The sequence below is a fragment of the Rhineura floridana genome, chromosome 8 (assembly GCF_030035675.1).
Source record: "Rhineura floridana isolate rRhiFlo1 chromosome 8, rRhiFlo1.hap2, whole genome shotgun sequence".
NCBI lineage: Eukaryota > Metazoa > Chordata > Lepidosauria > Squamata > Rhineuridae > Rhineura > Rhineura floridana.
In genome coordinates, this window is record NC_084487.1 from 44,142,581 (window position 1) to 44,158,065 (window position 15,485).

Genomic DNA, 15,485 nt, shown 5'->3' on the forward strand with positions numbered 1-15,485 from the left:
TGTGCACATGTGATGTACAGACATTATCCCACCATGGGTTCCCTTGGAGTTGAGCAGTTCACATTGGTTCCTGCTCTGATTTTAAAGTAAAAAGGAAAAAGGAAACACCCTTCTCTCTTTCAATTAGGCCAGGCTTTCAATTAGGCCAGGCTTTAGAGACCCCCAATACCAGAGGAAGTATACATCTGAATATCAAAGTGTGGAATCATGAGTGGAAGAGTGCTGTTGTATTCATGTCCTGTTTGTAGACTTCACATGTGAGAACAGGTCTTATGATCAAGAGCAAAAAAGACCATTCCTACTCTGACCAAGTTTTCCTTAGATTGTGTTCTTATATCTTTACTCAACAGTTGATGATTCACAGCTAAATGTGTGAAATGACTCCACTGAAAAACATTATGTCTGAGGTGACATGCATGTTCATTGGATGTTTGATCTATGATTTCCCATTCACAAGTGATCACTGCCATCACTTGATGTTGCATTCTATGTATGTGTGGAGAAACTGGGGCAGTTCAGGGGGTTAAAAGTTCCCAAACTGTATACTGTAGAAAGTTGAATCTATGGAAGTAATAATAGAGGAGGTTGCAAGAACTTGGGGACAGGGACTATATCACTTTGTACCCCCACTCCAGTGTATGATCTCAGCTTTGATTCCCACAATGACTGGGCTCACAGCCATCACCTTTTTCCCCAAGCTGTGGTGCTTGAACTAATCATCTTCTTCATTTACTCATTGTGAGCAGGCCATCTCATTCATTAACTATGAACACAAATGTCCAGGTTTGATATCCCTCAGCATGGATTTGTGGTAGTGAGCAAATATAGCAAACTCTGTCAGAGCTAAATAAATAAATAACCAGACAAGCCACATGCCATAAGCACAGAGGTGCCACAAATCCAGTGGACACATACGGATCAATTGCTGTATGGAAATTCAAAACAAAAGTAAAAAGTAAAAAAACAACAACTTGGTGGCAACCCATGTCTAATTCAACTGATGTGAAAAAAAATGTAGGCCGTGCTTAAATAACAATAAACTTATTTTCCTTTACTTACCCTGTTATGCAAATAACTTTTAATTTCCAGTGGTGACTGGTGACTCCATGTCAGTAGGGTAGTGGAATCCACTCCAAGTTTTAGTCTGAATCTTCAAGAAGCTCCTTGAAAGTTCAGACTAAAACCCAGAGCAGATTCCACTGCCCCATTGACATGGAGCCACCAGCCACCACTGTTAATGCCTTGTTAGCTTGTGTCAGTAACTACATTCTATCCTGTCATGGTGAGGATGATCCAATGATAGAGGAAGCAAGCCCGGCAAGAGGAGGTATCAAGACCAAGGGACGAACAGGCAGAGACTGCATAACAATTTAGGAGGTCAAGACCAAAACTGGTCAGAGATCATTCCTTCAGAACCTTGGACAGATCCCAGGGAAGAAATGTTCCAACAGGAGATGTTGCTGACTCAGCTATTTTATAAGTCTGACTACCACCACCCTCCAGACTCTACCTTAGCTGGAGAATGGAGGTCCTTAAAGGGGCAACTCTCTGGCCTGAAGCTGCCACTCAGTTGCCTCTGTGCTAACTTTTGACAGGCTCACTGTTTGTGGTCATGCCCAGACTGAGTAGTACATATGTGAAGATTCTGGCCCCTTAGTGGAGTCTGATGGGGGTGAGGTGGATGCTGCAGCCACTGGTGGTTCCTGGCTTAAGTATCTTGGTTTTGGAAAGTCCCTAGTTGCTGCGGTCCCCCTTCCTCCAAGTCAGTCCAGAGTCAGTATTGGAAGCCACAATTAGTATAAAGAGTTAGGTCAAGAGAGCATTGCCTTCTACTAGGACCAGGGTTCTATGGGCAAAAAGGTGAAACTAGCAGTCCTCCTGAATTTAGTTCCAAGTTACAGTACATGATTTGGAGGGGGCAGTGATGGACCACCTAAATGGAGAGATTTATCAATGCATTATTAGCTTTTTCCACTGTAAAGAAACAATTGAAAACAAAAGGCAGCTCTCACATGGAGCACCATCATGTGATCAGGAAGTTGTCCTCAGCTCACCAGTACATTTTATGCTAACCAACAGCAGTGTACACACCAGAGACAGATTAGAGTTTATATGAGAGACCTCAATGCAATAACAAATAAGGGAGAGAAAGTTGTCAACATTTCAGGGGTGTGTGTTCCAAGGCACTGCACAAATACACCCTCCCCAAAAATCACACAGATCAGCTGTTAGAGACACCATTTGGAAAGGGACTGCAAGCATGGGATGCCACCTTGAAGATCCTGTCCTCCATGAACTTGCATGATAACTATTGAACATAGTTACATTGGCCTTTACAACTTCCCATTAGGAAAGAATTTGTGAAAAAGTTCTCGCATTACAAAGGGATTTCCCAGCAAAAGCATTCCTCTGCAAATCCAGAGAAGAAAGGAGGACACTATTAAGGGTTTCATTTTCTACCTTAACGGTAGAGCTTTTCATCAGAGGAGCTATAATCTCTACAACAAATTCAGGACTGAGACTTTTCACCTGTAGGAGGCAGTATGTCTGCTTCTTGATTGAGGCTTGAATGGATGGAGCTATAGTCAAAGCACACTTCATCTTAAAGACATCATTTACTTTCTCTTCCATCACGTTCTTTAGAGCTGTATGAATTGCAGGCTGCTGGGCAAAGCAGGCTGGGTGGACAACCCTTTCTACTTCCACCCTTACTTTGCCAGCTGCTTTCTTTATTAAGAAGCATAGAATATTTTAGCACCTATGGATAAACCACCACAGACAGTGGCAGCAGCCGTTGCTAGGGAAACGTTCCCAAAAATAGCCCCATTCCGCCAACCTTTCCTGCTGCTAATGTTGTGGGGATGGGGGAGGTGAAGGAATGGAGGAGAACTAGTCACTCCTTGGAACATGTAGAAAAATCGTATCTCCAGCAACCTGTCCCAAGCTGGATTTGGAAGCTACCTTCCAACTTCAGACATGAGGAGGTTTACTTAGAGGAGGGAAGTGGATGTTAATGACAGTTTTAAGAGCTCAAGTCCTCAAAAAACTTGAGTATTGTGTAAACATCCAACACCCTAGCTAAACACATACAGTTTAAACTTTTCCTTTGATAATCTCTTTGCAATGCCCAATCCTCACTCAGGAACTTTCTGACTTGAAAAGTGGCTCAGTGTTTGGTTTCCTGACTCCTGTCTTTTCACAGTTGCAAACTGGTTCAACTACCATATCTTCCTCCCCAACAATTATATGCATCAATAGATTTAGAAGGGCCCCAAGGGCTCATACACACAAAAATTTGATCACATGGCAGCTATGTGTTTAAGTCAGCTCATGCTGACTTGCCATGGGCTAAGATGGTGATGTGACTACCAAACACTGCTGCCCACCATAAGGGCCCTGCTGATCCTGGGCCAGTGTTCAGAACTCAGTCACAACCACAGCTTGTCAAACACTTTTTCTGACTGAGAGCAAAAAGTTAGATGGTTCAGTTCAGCATATATCAAACAGCAAAAGTTGGTAGTCACATGACCAGCATCCTTCATGACAGCACAGCTGAAGTCAGTATATGCTGTGTTCAAAAAGTCATGTTATTAAATTCTTAGACTTCTTTATTAAGAGTTCTGGTCATTTTGGAGAACTATTGTCCCTGGAATTCACTGGTAGACAGCCATAGCTATTAAACAGATTTAAAATGAACTTGAATGTGTTATGTATGTAAACTAGGAGTTGCAAGAGCCTCATTCACAGATAGCCAAGCAACTTCAGGAAGACAAGAAAGCAGTTAAGAATTGCCTATCAGAGGAGGGAAGCTTCTGTTGACCTGGATGCATAAATTTGGTTTGTACATTTATATCCCACCTTTATTCTATTATGAAACTCAAGGTAGCTTATATAGTGTACCCAGGCAGTCTCCCATCCACTTACTGTTCAGACCATGCATAGTAGCACGTGTGGAGAGAGGTTGTGCAGTGAGCTGAGAAGGCCCCAAGAGAACTGCAAGAGTCATTACAAAAAAGAAAAGTGGCATAGAAGAGAAAAAGAAGCTTCTGTAGATATAAGCAAGCAACCTGTTCTTAGGGAAAATACAAAAGACAATGACTCATTATGATGCAGGTCTACATTGCTGCAGTTAAGTAAGCTTGGCCCTGAGATCTTTGGAAGAAGAGAGTTGTACAAGGCTGAAATCATACATGCACAGGGTTCAGTTCTATCTCCTTTACAGTTCAACACATACATGAAACCACTACATGGGGTCATCTGGAGTTTTAGAGAGCATTGTCAGCAACACACTGATGATACATCACTCTGTGTCTCCTTTACATCTGCAGGTGTAGCAGCAGTGGATGTCTGGCCTCGGCAATGGACTGAATGAGAGCCAACAGCTGAAGCAGTCTAGATAAGACTGAGGCTCTATTAGTGGGGGTTCCCTAGATCAGAAGGGTGGGACATGGCCTGCTCTGGATGGGGTTACACTCCCTCTGAAAGAACAGGTGTGTAGCTTGGAGGTACTTCTGAATCCGCTACTGTCACTTGAGGCACAGATGGCTTCGTTAGAGCAAAGTGCCTTCCATCAGCTTCAGCTGGTGGCCCAGCTACATCCCTATCTGGACAGGGATAGCCTAATTTTGGTTGTCTGTGCTCTAGTAACCTCTAGGTTACATTACTGGAATGCTTTATACATGGGGTTGCCTTTGAAGATAGTTCGGAAGCTGCTGCTGGTGCAGAACTCAGAGGCCAGATTGCTGACCAGGGCAAGATGGTTGGAACACATCACAAAATCTGGCATGGCTAAACTGGCTACCATTTAGTTTCTGGGCCAAATTCAAAGTGATGGTTTTTACCTATAAAGCTTCATGTGACTCAGGACCACAATACCTCAAGGACCTCTCCCCACATGAACCAACCCAGACCCTGCATTCATAATCTGAGGACCTTTTCCAGGTGCCCCCTCTGAGGGGCGAGTGGAGGCTAGCAACATGAGAATGGGGCCTTCTTAGCGGTGGCTCCCCATTTGTGGAATGCTCTCCCGAAGGAAGCATGCCTGGCACCATCACTGTCTGTTTTTAGGTGCCATGTAAAAACATTTTTATTCATCCAGGCCTTTGGAGTTTATGTTTGTTTTTAGTCAGGTTTTGTTTTTATTTAGTTTGAGTATTTTAGAATGTTTGATTCTTGTTTTTATTTCTGTTTTTAATGTTGCAAGTCACTTTCTGTTTCCAATTTGGAAAAAAGCATCATCATCATCATAGCATTTCAGCACTTGGAAATCTTTCCAGGCATCATTCACAAGTTATACCACACCCCCAAAGTAGCCATTTTGTGTTATGCCACACCCACAGGGCAGCAATATTGTCACTGGCACCCAAGACACTTTCTCAAAATTCCAAAGGTACCCACTGGACCAAAGAGGTTGGTAACCTCTAAGTTAGACTTTCCCCCGGGTTAATTATCACCAGTGTCTCTGCCCCCACTCCAGCTAGTGCAGGAGAAGACACGCACACCCTTGCCCAAGCCAGAGCTGGTCCCTCATGCTTATGGTTGAATGCAATAAATCATGTGATACATATCACTGTGATTCTCGCCATTCTAAATTACCTGCCTGCCCACCACCCTGTCCCTCCCAGCTCTGTAAAGCAATTGCCCAGCATTCAAGGCAAACATTCTGGTTAATTTCACGTCTCTCCTTCCTTGTAATTTAGACTATGTGCTCCAGCACCAGTATGCACACATGGCATTTTAAACCAATTTAAATGCTTGGAGATTGTGGATGAGGAGGGAGATAGGAAGGAGAAGAATAAGGCTACTAATGAGTAAGTTCTCAGCTACATGATCACAGTTATGGAAGAAAATGAAGTGGCTCTCTTTAAAATTATTTATTCAAAGTTTTTTTTTTTTTAAATCTCATTCTTTCAGCTGGGGAAAAAAGTCTCCCAGAGTAGCTTACAGATATCACTAAGACAGTCCTTGCCCTCAGGCTTACAATATAAAAGACACAAAAGGGGAAAGCGCTGGGAGTTAGAAGGGAAAAAGCAAACTCAAGAGACACACTTACTGTTCTGCTGGTTCCAGTGCATCTCCACCTCTCTTTTCTGAAAACAGGGGCACACCATGCTAATCAAACCCCACTCCTTTTTACTGTAAAACCTGGTGGGAGCAGCTTGAATTTCTGTTTATTTTTCAAATAATCTTCAAAGAGATTTTGCAACTGATCGGCAGATCAACCCGTTGCCCTTCCAAAAGCCCATTATATGGTGTGTATATATATATATTGTGTGTTTAGGACACAATTATAAATCCACTTTCTGGCAAAGCCATCAATCAGTTTACAAACCTGATACAGGCAGGTTTCAAGCTTCATTTCTGCCAAGCTTTGGCAAAGTTCTGAGACATGCTGCAACAGCTAATGGTCACGTTCAGGATCCAGCAAGCAAGGAGGCAGAGCAGTGTGACTTGGATATAAGGGATTTGGTGTGTCCCAACTGGCTTGTGAGATTCTTATAGTACCTTGAACACCAAGTAATTTATTATAGCATGATGAGGTGTCACAATGTATTTATTTAGTTGAGAAACGCCTGTACCACTTTTTATTCTGGCCTAATAGATTTCACTGGCAACCATCTCAACAGGGCCTCCACCATAGACCTTGGGACCTTAGGGTGAAGGGCGGGTACATTAATAATAATAATAATAATAATAATAATGGTGCATATCACTCTTTGGGTGCTTCCAGATGAGGGCGTTATATTTCAAACTGATCATCAAATCTGGTGTTATATGTATGCGATTGATGCATTAGCTTCCATACATTCAGTTTTTTCCATTTATGGATATTCATTGCTATTCAATTATTTGCTGTCCACGCCACTAGGTGGAACTTCGCAGAACGTATCTGTGCTGTGTTGTTTTGTCCTTCACCTCAGTCACTTATCCTCCACTGCCTTTTCCATTCTAGACATGTACGCAAGTATTTCTGTATCTCTGCGTGCACTCATTTTTTTAAAAAAAACAACAGAAGTGTGAATGAAAATGTTGTCTTTGTGCTTCACATAATAGGCAAAATGGAGTGCTTTTGGGGCTGGGGGGCGGATATCCATTTCCATTTTGACTTTTTTGTGTGTAAATCAATATTGAGGTCTTGCAGAAGAGTTGATATTTTGCTAAATCAATCTGGTATTTGATTTGGCAAAGGTGAGGTGGTTGGCAATAGCCCCCCAAAGAATAGTAGCCCCCCATAACCATGAACACCACAACCACACATCCATCTCCTCCTCAACAAAAAAACACAATATCAATGAAATAATGGCATTCTAATAAAGAGATCTTCTGGAAGATCTTAACTTTAAAAATATTTTTTAGAATGTGCCAGTGCATGTGCCACTGTTAATCTCTAAGGTAATCCTTCACATGTATCTTCAGAGAACAGTTGTTCTGAATTGGGCTGTTAAAATTCAGATATGCCTTCAGTGTGTGGCAATCAGTGGAAATAGGCATGCTAATGTATTCTGGGCTACTGGAAACAAAATGGCTAGGGCTGCAATTCAGTACATGTCTACCCAGAATTAAGTTCCATTAGGTTCAATGGGACTTACTCCCAGGTAAGTGTGTACTGGATTGAAGCCTAGGTTGTGCTCAGGTAAGGAGCAAATGGAGTGCAGCGATAGATGCCACCCATTGAAATGTCATAGAATCATAGAATAGTAGAGTTGGAAGGGGCCTACAAGGCCATCGAGTCCAACCCCCTGCTCAAGGCAGGAATCCAAATCAAAGCATACCCGACAGATGGCTGTCCAGCTGCCTCTTGAATGCCTCCAGCATCGGAGAGCCCACTACCTCTCTAGGTAATTGGTTCCATTGTCATATGGCTCTAACAGTTAGGAAGTTTTCCCTGATGGCCAGTCGAAATCGTCACAACATATGTAACAAACTGCCCATTTAAAAAAGTGCTAACAAGCTTCTTCCCCAATGTTAACTGTGGATGTAACGTGTTATTTTTATTTACCAGATTTTCCGCAGTAAAAGAAAATCCGGATTAAAATGTTCAAAAGTATGGGCTGGCATTTTGATGACAACAATGTTGTGCGGACATTGCAAAAAATGTATGTGCACAAGCAGCAAACTCCCATTTGGAAGCAGCTTTTTTTGGGATGGGAAAGAAATTTGATTCAGTTCACATTTAAAGCTGAATCTATCAAATTCACACTTTGAAATAATCTGAGAACTGAAACACAGCCATCTTTCAAAATTCTCACTAATTTGAATTTTCCAATGCAATTTTCCAACCGAATAGTGTCTACAAGAAGGCATATATTGGGGGAAATGCACATAAAAAAGAATATATTAATGAAAATGCATTATATTTGGAGAAATGTCTTGTGTACATTAGTCAAAATGGCATATAAAATGTGTTTATTACAAGAAATTTGCACTAAAATGCTGAAGGATTTTCATGAGGAAGACACAAAAATTTGCAGAAATGTGGAGAACTAAATTTAAGATTGGAAAAATGAGAAACCGAGAGAACCAAAATGGACAGATGCTTGCAACAGCCTCTGGACTCTGGAAAGTATTCAGGTTGATACTGCAACCTAGAGGGCACCCTTGATCCACAAAGCCCAACCTGCCTGGTTTGTTGAGGAGCGCAGGAGTCAGAATGTTGGTCCATCTAATTTAGCGTGGTCTCTAATCTAGTGATGGCTCTCCAGGCTTTCAAACAGGGGTCTTTCCCAGCCCTACATGGAGATGCCAAGGATTGAAACTGGGACAGTTTGTATGCAACCATGTGCTATAACCCTGAGCTCCAGACCACAACACCGATGGTGCAGGAGGGAAAGCACCAGAGACCAACTCCTGGAGGACCCGGTTCAAGATCCACTCTGGGCATTACAATTTCTGACTTTCACACATGTATGCAAAAGAGGATGCACTTAAAGTGGAATGTGTGAAACTGGTCTGTGTGGTAACAAATAAACTGCTAAGTAGCAAGGGCGCACGGCACGGGTCTGATATGGAGTGTGCCCTGCCATTGCTGGTGGAGTGAGAGAGCAGGATTGTTCCTTCCTTGTTGCCCTTATCACATTTTTTCAGGACACTGCTGTGGGGGTGGGAAAAAACCCTGAAGGGGTAACATTTGAAGTAAATGATGATGCCCCAACTTGGAGGAGAATAAACAACTCTCTCAACTTGATTTTTTTTAAAAAAAAATGAGAATAACAGATAATGAAGAATCACTTCTAATTTTTAAAACATTTCTCTTCCTTGTCACCCTGGCGACATGGCTTGCAGTCACCATGGAAACCCAAGGCATTGGTGGGGTGGGGGGAAGGGGGGAGCATCAGAGAGAGGGAGGGAGGGAGGAGGGAGAAAGAGGGAGAGACAGTAGAAGCATCTTGGATTATTTTAGGAGGCAGGGAGACACCTGGAGTGAGGCTTTTCAAGCTCATTTTGCAGCAAAGAAGGAGGTGGGGGATGAGAAGGTTTATTTTTAATTGTTCCCACTTCATGTGCCAACTTTTTCTTTTTCAGTTATTCCAAATTTGGAAGCCTCTTCCCCCTTCTTTCAAGCCTTTCCTCACCCACACCCTCCCTCAACCATTTTGATGGCACATGGATGTCACATTCGGAGCACTTTCATTGCTCATTCCCCAGATACTCTCTTTGCATAAGGCTTCAGCCTGGTGGAAAGGGCAGTGCAGGAGAAGCTCTTCTTCAGGCACATTTGCATGGTAGCTTTATGGGGAAATAGATGAATGTGCACCTGTCACTTCATCTGATGCTGGTCCCCTGCACTCTGGTCCAAATTGCAGCTAGCAGATGCAGGACTCTGGCTCTGTAAAGTGTAGTTGCCTGACACTTGGGGTTGCGAGTTCCTAGCAGGGAATACATTGCACATCTAGCAGAAGTTTGGCAGGTAAGATTTTACCTGGCATGGAGATGTAGTGGAGGAAATGTCACCTGCTGAATATCTGCTTGTCCCTCAGTTATTTAAGGCCCTTCTCCCCCCACTCCCCCCACTCCTAGCTTGCTGTACAAAGCATCTGCTTCATGAAGGTATGTGCTTTGCCCTTTTTCTTTGATTCCATTTAACGTATAGATGTTGAGCAAAGAATATAGGAAAGTATAGTTTAGAACAGGGATGGAGGACTTGGGCACCTCAAGATGAGAGATGGGGAACCTGGGGCCCTCCAGATGGTGTTGGAGTGCAAGTCCCATCATCCCTGGCTATTGGCCATGCTGAGGCTGATGGGAGTTGGAGTTCCACAACATCTGGAAGGCCACAGGTTCCGTTCCTGTAAGGCATGGGTGAACGAGGTGGAGAAGGAAACAGGAGTGCATGGGAGGGTGGGCAAGAGACTGAATGACCCAAGTGAAGTGGGACAAAGCAGAGTGAACTGAAAAGCAGGACTTTGAGCAAGCAATAGGTGATGTGGAGTCATGGAGTCTGCTAAAGGAGGAGCCAAAGATAAAGTAGGACTGGGACTTAAAGTTCACATACAGCCTAAGGCTGTGATGGGGAACCTGTTATCCTCGCGACACTGTTGGACTGCAACTTCTATTACTGAGTGACTCCCAACCATTGACTATGCTGGCTGAGACTGATAGGAATTGGAGTCCAGAAACATGTGGAGGGCCACAATGCCTGGCTCCTTCCCTGGCCTAAGGTAAGCCTCCACACCTTGTGATCCACTAAACCAAACTGCTAACCATGATCTTGCCTTATACCGAGTCAGATGATTTGTCCATCTAGCCCGATACATTCTCTACACAGACTGATAGCAGTTTTCCAGGGTTTCACAGGGGGATCTCTCCCAGCCCTCCTGGAGATCAGCAGCAGCTGGTAGCTCCATGTCAGTAAGGCAGTAGAATCTGTTCAGCACCATGAAACTTCAGACTAAAACCCAGAGTGGATTCCACTGCCCCACTGACATGGAGTCACCAGCCACCACTACTGGAGACTGAACCCAGAACCTTCTACATGCAAAGCAGATTTCTGCCACTGAGCTATGGGCTTTCCCTAAACACACACACTTTTTCCCCCAGTTCCAGGCAAACAATATAAACAGAAGGTATTTTAGCTGTTGATGGGCTACCATGTATGGCTGGTGTAAGTTGGGTTCAGCTTGTTGAGTGGTTCAACAGTCAATTCTGAGGAAACTTTAGGAACTATAGCTCTGTGACTGGAATATGGATCTTCTAACAAATCTCAGCACCCTTAACAAATGACAGTTCCCATGATTCTTTGGGGGAAGACATGACTGTTTAAAATGGCATGATGATGCTTTAAATGTATAGTGCAGATGGGCCCAAGAGCAGACTCACCATAGATTTGAATAATGGCATTATGATAGTGGCAGTTTTATTTTTCTGTCCTTTTCATAATGATCCCTAACATCAGCCTTTTCCCACAGCGCCACACACTGGGGTGACATTTTTTGAGCTGCCCGCCAGGATCACAAGATTGCTTTCTGGTCCATCACCACCAATTCAGATCCCATAAGTGTATATGTGAAGATAGGATTTTTTGCCCCAATGCACAGCATTTAATACTTGCTCACATTGAGTCATGCTTCCCATTTTAATGCCAATTAATGCAGTTTTGGACTGCAACTCCTATCAGCTCCAGCCAGCATGACCAATGATCAGGAATGATAAGAGATAGTCCAAAACATCTGGAGACCAGGTTAGCTACCTTTTTTCTATATGCTTGGTAATTCTTTCTTTAATCATGCTTTCTGCACGTTTTCCTGAAACAGATGTTAATCTAACTACCCTATAATTTCTCAGAACCTCCCTGAATCCTTCTTTTAAAAACTGTTACATTGTTCACTTTCCAGTCCTCAAATATGGAGATTGAGTTTAGGGACAAATTTAGCATAAAGCAGTATGCATGTGAACAAACACGTTACACTGCTAGAAGATCAGCAATATCACATTTGAGTTCTTTAAGGACTCTCATGTAGATGCCATCTGGACCTGGTGGTTTGTATGTTTTTAATTGTCAATAAGGCCTAGAATGTTGTCTTTTATCACTGCTGTTTGCCTCAGTTCCTCAGACTCCCCTCCTAGCTCAGGCACAATGATCTGCCCTACATCTTCTGCTGTGAAGATGGTAATCCTTTGCATCATCCAGCTTCTTTGCCATCTTTTCCTCCTTTAGCCTGCCTTTGACTCCCTTGTCATCCAACCTGCTTCTAATGTATTTAATTTTTTTTATGCATTGGTCTTTTTATTTCTAGCAATATGCTTCTCGAATTCTTGTTTTGCATCCTTTATTGTATGCTTGCATTTATTTTGCCAAAGTATGTTCCTTTTTTTGGTTGTTCTCATAAGAACATTTCCATTTTCTGAAGGAAGCCTTTTGCCTGTTAATAACTTCCTTGACCCTGCTCATTAACCACCCCTGGCATCCTCTTGGCCTTGGTGGTACCATTTCTGATTTGCAGTATACATTCTAGGTAAGCTTCTATTATTGTGGTTTTGAATACCCCCCCAAGCATTTTGGAGAGGTTTGACCCTTTCCCTTTCAACGTCCTTTTTATCACCCCCTCATTTGTGAGAGGTTTCTTCTTTTGAAGTCAAATGTGACCGTGTTGGACTTTCTTGGCAACTGTCCACTTAAACTTATGAAGAATTTGATAGTTTTATGGTCACTGTTCCTAGTTGGTTTAAACAGGTTTTAGAAACAACTGAAGATTAAGTCCAGGGTCACTTCCCCTCTGGTTGGTTGCATGACCAACTGTTCTAGGGCACAGTCATTTAGTATATCAAGACATTTTTCCTCTTTATCATGACAGGAACACACATGTACCTAGTCCATGTGTGGGTAACTGAAGTCACCCATTATGACTGCGCTTCCTCCTTTGGGTACCTCTTTGATTTAATTCTCCATCTCAAGATCATCTTGAGCATTTTGGTCGGTCGGGGGGAAGACAATATGTCCCTAGTACTAAATTACTCTTGGGGCCCAGTATCACGAGCCGCAGACATTCTGGAGTTGTCTGTCTCTCTTCTAGGATTTCTAGCTTGTTGGACTCTTTGTTGTACAGAGCAACACCACCAGAGCGCAGTACACCCTTTTCTGTCTTTCCTATAGAGTTTGCATCTAGAGATTCCACTAGCTCTCTCCATTCCTCCATGTTTCCATTATGCCCACTATATCTACACTCTCCTTATAACTAAACACTCCAACTCACCCATCTTAGCTTGGAGGAATCTAGCATTAGCATATACACACTAATATATGGTGTCTCACTTCAAATGTCTCTGACACATGCATTTTACCCTATGGCATTTTGGTGTCTTTGAACTGCTATCATCTTTCACTGCACTTTCATTACCTAGTTCTACCCCTTCCCTTTTAGACAATCACAAACAAACTGGATGCTCCTGAGCTCCTGGCTTTTCCCCAGTGTTAGGGTTTGAAATTATTGATGGTTCAAAAGCTGCAAAGGGATCACAGCTTCACAAACAAACAACAACTCCCAACTCCACAGGTTCAGCAAACACACCAACTGGTCCAACACAGAGACAGCCAAAGGGTGATTCAGGCATTTTATTAATTAGGAAGAAAAATTGACAAACACCTTCTCACACCTTTCTCACACAGCCAGAGCTTAAATACAAGATTAAAGCAGAGTAGAAGACTTTGTACCCCCCTGGAGGTGGAACCTCCCATCAAGATTTCGAAGACAAGAGTCCCATCATTTCCCCTGCACCTAATTAAATATCCTTTCCAATTGCCCTCACAAAAACCACTGTAGTGTCACTAGTGATGACAAGATCTAGGGCCTTCTCAGTGGTGGCCCCCGAACTGTGGAACAGTCTCCCCGAGGAGGTGCGCCTGGCACCGACCCTACTATCCTTTCGGCACCAGGTTAAAACCTTCCTCTTTCCCAATGCATTTTTAACTTAAGTTATTGATTTCTTTTTGTTGTAACTGACTTTTGATCGTTTATTGTTATATTGTTATATGTTATATGTTTTTATTGTATTATATTGTGTATTTTATTATATTCCTTGTTGTTCACCGCCCAGAGAGCTTTTGCTAGTCGGGCGGTATATAAGTGTAATAAATAATAATAATAATAACAATAACAACAACAACAACAATAATAACAACAACAACAACAACAACAACTAGTGAAGAAGACCTCTAGCTATCTTCTTGGTCCAGTACAAATGCAAGTGTCACCATAGGGTCTGACACATGCTATTTGACCACAAAATGTTCTAGCAGTCACTTGTTACACTTGGGTGTAACCCCCCAAAATAATGGGGTTAAGCTTCCTACACTTGTTTTCAACTACAATTCTTCAAAGCTTGGTATATGTAGATGTATTGTAGATGGTATCTTTTGTGCCTTCATTTCCTCCTATCATAGACATCCACTTGAAACATACATTTGCCTGAAAGGAGTCTTAACAATGCTGTGCACCGCCCAGAGAGCCTTCGGACTTTGGGCGGTATAAAAATTGAACAAAATAAATAAATAAATATAAATAAATAAAACAACAAAAGAACAGAGTTCAGTCTTGGCCACCAGGGTGGGAGTTGGGTCTAGTTTTTTTCTTCCATTGACTGCAATGGAGGGACATAACACTGGTTGGACTGTTTTGTTGGGTGTTTCAGTGGATCATTTGAATCCACACCTGCCTCTGATATCACCCCCACGACATGTTTGGATTTCCCCTTGTTCATACTATTAACTAATATGTACTTATTTAAACTACCCTAAACTAGATATATCATGATTATAAGTAACTATATAACTATATACCTAAACTAATCATATATCGAGATTGACATGTATAAAATACCAGAATGCTTGTGGAGAGAGAGAGAGAGAAAGTGAGAGAGACCCTTCCGCTAATTCTTACAAAAATTAGACATATACACAAAAATAAATCCCAAATTCCTTAATTCCAAAAAAAATCCTAACACCAGTGATCAGTTGTAGAGTTTAAAACATTCCCTAGTGTATAACAAATCCAAATCCCTCACCCCAACACCTCCATCTCATCTATGCATTGAGAATATTCAGCTGTGCCTATCTAGCTGGCCCTTGGGAGCTGTTTGGTCAAAAAAAGGGGGGAGCATAGTTTGACCTGGCCTTTTAACCCTGCGGCTGAACTCCCACAGCTGCCTAACTCACTTGTTGCCTGGATAATTTTGTCACTGGGACCAAGATGGTTCATCAGTTGGGGCTTCCCTCTTGCTGTAAAGTGGGCTTCTTCACTAGGTTGTCCTAAATTTACAGTCCTGGCTAGCTTCACCCAGTTGCTGCTGCAGCAGCCAATTAGATCATTTGAAACAAAAGGAGGTGTGACTTAACTATTGGGCTGCATCATATTCCAGGGAACAGAAATTTGAAAAGGGGAAATGGGAAATAAATCCCCCTGGGAATGGGATTTTTTTTGTCAGGGGAGCGGACAATGTGGGAATTTAGTGGGGATTAAGGTAAGGATGTGGGCAGTCTAGAACAGACCCAG